At 45.0% G+C, this 6,329-nt stretch overlaps 1 long non-coding RNA gene across 1 annotated transcript; it reads right to left on the reverse strand.

The window, feature by feature from the left end:
- Positions 1–1,909: 1,909 nt before the first annotated feature.
- LOC106819594 lies at positions 1,910–3,220 on the reverse strand. Its single transcript, XR_001395458.1, has 2 exons — positions 3,010–3,220; positions 1,910–2,730 (listed from the first exon to the last, which is right to left on the reverse strand). It is a non-coding gene; the product is annotated as an uncharacterized LOC106819594 (long non-coding RNA).
- Positions 3,221–6,329: the final 3,109 nt, after the last annotated feature.

The following is a 6,329-nucleotide window of genomic DNA, read 5'->3' on the forward strand; positions in this document are numbered from 1 at the left end:
ATTGACACCATTAATTATACATTTTCGGAGTTCATCTCCAAGAGTAGAAGAAGTACTAAGATGTCCTGCCACAGCGATAATTAAGACACGAATTGTCTCATAGAAAGATGATTGAAGGATATGCATGTATCATGGAACTGTACAGGTGGACGAAAGAAACGACAGAAGGAGAACACCCATGCATATCATGAATGCGGAATCTGTTTATGGTCTTGGACGCGGAGGCAAAATGTGACCACAACCCTAAACCATGAAGGACTTGCAATCAGCTACGCAGAGCTGCGTAGGTACCAACATGATCTCGCATCTTTCACGGCACAGCACAACCAAAACCGCGTTGCGCTACCCTGTCACTTTGATCCCGGGCAATTCACTTCTGGCGCCATTGACAATTGGGATCATGAGAGTACAAATGTATCGGAGCATGATACAGTGACTGTACTTTACGAAGACAGCCCGTCATCATTGTACTACCCGTAAACCCAAGATTTCTGATACTCAGGTCAGACACGGCCAACAAGCTTTTAAGCAAATCCTACCATATCAAATTCTCTCAGATTTCCACAAATCTGCTCGCCGTCCTGACCTTCCTGCATCCTACGAAGTGAGCAACGACGACTATTCATCTGTAAATGCTGATGCAGCTAAACTGAAAGATACTATCTGGTCCATTGCCCGCGTAGATGTCACCCAAAATCAGGGATCCATCTATCCTCCATCACAAACAATGCCTTCTTGGAGTGCAAGCAACACTGTAGTGTATGGACAGAGGAGAACATCCCAGAAAAGAACTGGCTTGTTAACAAAAATCACGTGCTATTTAGCATGCTGTGCCCATCAATTTCCTCGTAAATCTGCATTTTAGTGAGACCGTAAGCCCCGCCCCTTATTCCTTATATGGCATGCACGGCAGCTAGCTTCGCTCTGAGCCGAGGGCTTATCCGTTATCTGCCGATTTTTCAGACACATCGTCGCCAGCGCAGTTCGAACGTGTGGATTACATAAGGTCAACGCGTTAACGCCTAAATTACAGCAGCTGTAGTACCCGCGTGGGTGCGGCGTATATAGTAGTAGGCCTATAGCAAGCGTAACAGAATTAGTATGTACAGTGTATCATGGGTATATGTTTTGCTATTTTATAAAACTACAAGATAATCCGCTGACCGCTGTGGATACGTGCGCCGGGCCTACAATGTGGCGCACGTATCCACTGCGGGCAGCGCTTCATACTTGAACATCTCCGCTGTCGCGTGCGCATATATCCCGCGGAACAGCGCGTGTTGTCAGCGCCGCTCAGCACCTCATGATCAACAGCCAAGCTGTGCAACGCAAACTTGTATCATATCTCACTGGATTTCCCCGGAGCTTCGCCCACTTTCAAAATAGTGCACGCTAGCATTGTGGCAGTGGTATCCTGAGTGTGGGAAGGGGCGCTGCATGCAGTTTGTGTAGAGACATCACGGTGAGGGGACGTGCAATGTAGTACGTCACGCCCTGCAATGTAGAGACATCACGGTCACATGCTGCAGGCGATATTCGGTACATGCATGGGAAGAGGGAAAGTTGTGGCCATTGAAAGGAAGAATTAAGGGTAAGGGCCATGACGGGTTCATTTAGAAGCCTATTAAGAACAACATATTTACAAGTTTTGTGTTTGTAACTACAAATGGCCTAGGATGACTACTATTATTCTACTACTATATATACTACAATTCGATCAATTTTTGAAGTCATCGGGGTACACGTCATTATGGAATCCCTACCACTATGCCGTGTAAAATGACTTAATGGAACGTACAATACTCGAGGAAACGTAGAAGTATTAATTGTTGTCCATGTTGTAAAGATGGAAGGCAGACAGGTAGTGTGTTGTAATGAAAATATAAAATAAATAAACCGAACAAGTCACTCAAGCAAACTCCACGATCAAGAGTCACAATACATTTATTTCTATTTTAAAACAAATGTAATCAATTCAGTAGGTTACACGGCTGCAATACAATCACAATTTACTCGCCTGCATACATTTTATAACAACCACAAAATTTCACTAAGTATCAAATATATTGTTCCCCAGTGATAGCACCACCAATGATATAATATAAAGTCCACAACATATAGTACAATATATAAATTCTGCTAAAAATCTTATTAACTATCTACTACTCAACATGATTACAACTTACCAACTACAGGTACGTAAATTTCGCATTGATAAAATCAGAATATTTTTTAACTACGAGTAAAATTGTATGGACAGAAGCAGGCAAAGTGTAATACCGCAGAAGTACACAGTAAGCAATTAGCAAGAGAAAAGTGGTAGAACCACAATTATTCTATTGTTCTATTTTCGGTACATGCCCAGCTGTGTAGTCGTGACCATGTGACCAGCCATTCAGTAGAGACAACCAATTACAGGCGGTCGCGCTACAGCCTTTTAATTATTATTATTGTAACGTCTTATTGTATTATAGTTATACTAATGTATTATTATCTCTTGATAACATGTATACGGGCGGTTTAGTCTCGTAGCAGCGCCCAACTAACAGTGTATGTAGTAGCTAGCTACTCCCTCTGGTGGCTGGGGGGATGAAGCTGATGTCACTTCAGCAAGCAAGTAGTTTCTCCATCGTTTAGATGTGAAATGATATGATGTCTTTCGTTATGAGCGCATCACAGCCAGCGCGAGTAGACACGTCATGGCCGCCATGCCACTCAGATGCAGACGACCTGCAAATGATAAACGTGCAGTCACGCAAGTATTACCCCACCTTGTTGCTACCTTTATTACGTTAATACGAGAATGAGTGGAAATATAATTACGTTTTGCACGTCACTTCTTATCGAAGCGAATCAATCAATTTAATTACATTCTTACGCTAATTTATTACGTTACAGTAACATATTATGCTGTTATTTTAACGAGTAAAGTACCTTTAGTTTAACTAGTAATTTACATAGTTAAAAAAAGTATACCAGGAGTACGTAATAAAAGCGTAGTATACGTACCGGCAGCGGTCGACTCCGTCGTCGGCGTGTAGGTGGTGCCATCCGTCGCGCCGGTGGCGACGGGCGTCGTGCAGCTTCCGCACATGTCACACGCGGCGACCGTGGCGACCGACTCGCCGCGAAGATGATACGGCGCCTCGCACGTGCCCAGCTCCGTCTCCTCCTCCAGCCACGCCTCCTCAACGACCCAGCTCAGCGCGCAGTCACACGTGAGCGGGTTGCCTGCGTGAGACGACGACGGCATGTAAGTCACGAGTCCACAGTGTTCTCCCCCTATTGTACACTATTGTACTTCTCCTACTATTCCTACAGTGCTCTCCCTCTATTGTACACTATTGTACTTCCCCTGCTATTCCTACAGTGCTCTCCCAGTCTCCCCCTATTGTACACTATTGTACTCCCCCTGCTATTCCTACAGTGCTCTCCACCTATTGTACACTATTGTACTTCTCCTACTATTCCTACAGTGCTCTCCCCCTATTGTACACTATTGTACTCCCCCTGCTATTCCTACAGTGCTCTCCCCCTATTGTACACTATTGTACCTCTCCTACCATTCCTACAGTGCTCTCCCAGTCTCCCTCTATTGTACACTATTGTACTTCCCCTACTATTCCTACAGTGCTCTCTCCTTATTGTACACTATTGTACTTTCCTTGCTATTCCTACAGTGCTCTCCCCTTATTGTACACTATTGTACTTCTCCTACTATTCCTACAGTGCCCTCCCCCTATTGAACACTATTGTACTTCCCCTACTATTCCTACAGTGCTCTCCCTCTATTTTACACTATTGTACTTCCCCTGCTATTCCTACAGTGCTCTCCCTCTATTGTACACTATTGTACTTCCCCTACTATTCCTACAGTGCTCTCCCAGTCTCCCCCTATTGCACAATATTATACTTCCCCTACTATTCCTACAGTGCTCTCTCCTTATTGTACACTATTGTACTTTCCTTGCTATTCCTACAGTGCTCTCCCCTTATTGTACACTATTGTACTTCTCCTACTATTCCTACAGTGGTCTTCCCCTATTGTACACTATTGTACTTTCCTTGCTATTCCTACAGTGCTCTCCCCTTATTGTACACTATTGTACTTCTCCTACTATTCCTACAGTGTTCTCCCCCTATTGTACACTATTGTACTTTCCTTGCTATTCCTACAGTGCTCTCCCCTTATTGTACACTATTGTACTTCTCCTACTATTCCTACAGTGCTCTCCCCCTATTGTACACTATTGTACTTTCCTAGCTATTCCTACAGTGCTCTCCCCTTATTGTACACTATTGTACTTCTCCTACTATTCCTACAGTGTTCTCCCCCTATTGGTAACACTAATTGTATTTCCCCTACTATTTCTACAAGTGGCTCTCCCCCATACTCCTGCCACAGGAATCTCTAACCACGAAGAGGACCATGCAATGCTAATAACCCTATATAATATAACAATACGTACTAAATAAACAATAAACAGAATAAACTAATAAATAACGTAATTAAAGTAACTTAACAATTACATAATGAACAAAATAAATTTACCAACAAACAAGAGCGCCAGCAGCATCTGGGCTCATCGAGTTCTGTTGGCTACCGGTTATTAAACGTAACATTTAAGTCGCGCGTAGTGCCACCTTTGTTTAGGCCGCAGATATGGCAGATACGCAGTTGCGTACACATCACTTCAGCAACCTGCTCCCATTCTGTATACCTCACCCAATCCCATTGGTCTGACCAAATCACGAGCCTGAAATTCTGTTTTATGGGCCATTGTGAGCCTAAACCCTAACCCTATTTTTAAAAAATATTAATTGTTTGCTACAAATTATTGTGTTTATTAAATTGTTGTAAATAAAATCATGCTAAAATTTTGCGTTAATATCGAAAAAAAAATAGTTAAATGGATACAAAATAAGAAAAATACAGAAACACAGTAAATAATCAAAAATCTGAGCGGATTCCGATCAAGGTATCTTTGAGGCCGTAATCCTGCTGCTGTATCCGTGGGCTATCCAGACATATTGCTTTCGTAACGGACTTGCGCCCCGGTTATGCATGCAGCGCAACAGCGCGCGCGCAGAAGCCGGGCCCCCACAGCTGAATACGCCGCCCTTTTTGCTCACTTAGACAGATATCTTAGACAGGGGTCTAAATAACGAACTCCGGCCAAAAAACTGCCGGCGAATCACGACATTTGCCGATCGACGGTTAAAGGCCATCTCCAAACGGCCCCTAAACTTTTGGGGTGGCGCACCTCACGGGTAAACGCGTAAGTGCTCCATACAAGAAACCCAAGAAATTCTGTCAATCAGCGACAACCATGCCGCTCCGCTCATTGGCCGCCCGCCGATAGTGTCAGTCTATCACAGAGGTTTTAACAAAGTCTGGCTTAGGCTGCTCCACTGTGGGGCAGCGCCGGTCTAGATCATCTCCAAAAACTGCCAACCGCGCGGTGCCTGGCTTGCGTACCGTGCGCCAAGTTTTTCATCAACCTCCTGGACCCAGCGCGCTGCTCGCTGGCGACGGCAACGTCGTGCGAGCACGTTGGTGGCGTGCGCCGTGCCATTTTTACACGCAAAGCCTAATGTACGTACACGTGAGATACTGGCAAAGCAGCAGCAGCAAAAATACTCGCCCCTTGCTGCAAGCCGCTTCCTGCCAGCAGCAAACCAGCAGCACCACCACAATACTGCCTTGCCGTCCCTGGCTGCAGCTGGCGCCCCTGGAGCCAGCAAAGCAGCAGCCAGCCAGCAAATACCCCCACCAAGGCCGCCATAGCCAAGTTGGTGTAGGCTGTGACGAAAACTGCGCGCATGTTACGTTCCCGCTACTAGCGATTCGCACGCCCCCTCCTTCGCCGTGCGCCGCAATTCGTATAATGGGGCAGCCGCGCAAGATGCCCAACATACAACACCGCGGTCGCGTGCCCCAGCTCCGCGGAAGCTGCGCGCTTAACCGCTCATTGGCGTCGCGCGAACAAGCATCGTTTGCGCCAACGCCATCTTGCCTACCCAGCTCCTCTCTGGATTATGGATGTGGCCATNTTGTATTTCCCCTACTATTTCTACAGTGCTCTCCCCCATACTCCCTGCACAGGAATCTCTAACCACGAAGAGGACCATCAATGCTAATAACACTATATAATATAACAATAACGTATAAATAAACAATAAACAAAATAAACTAATAATAACGTAATTAAATAACTTAACAATTAATAATGAACAAAATAAATTTACAACAAACAAGAGCCGCAGAGCATCTGGGCTCATCGGAGGTCTGTTGCTACGGTTATAAACGTAACATTTAAGTCGCGCGT

This window comes from Priapulus caudatus, unplaced genomic scaffold, assembly GCF_000485595.1.
Source record: "Priapulus caudatus unplaced genomic scaffold, Priapulus_caudatus-5.0.1 Scaffold3775, whole genome shotgun sequence".
In the NCBI taxonomy this organism is placed as follows: domain Eukaryota; kingdom Metazoa; phylum Priapulida; class Priapulimorpha; order Priapulimorphida; family Priapulidae; genus Priapulus; species Priapulus caudatus.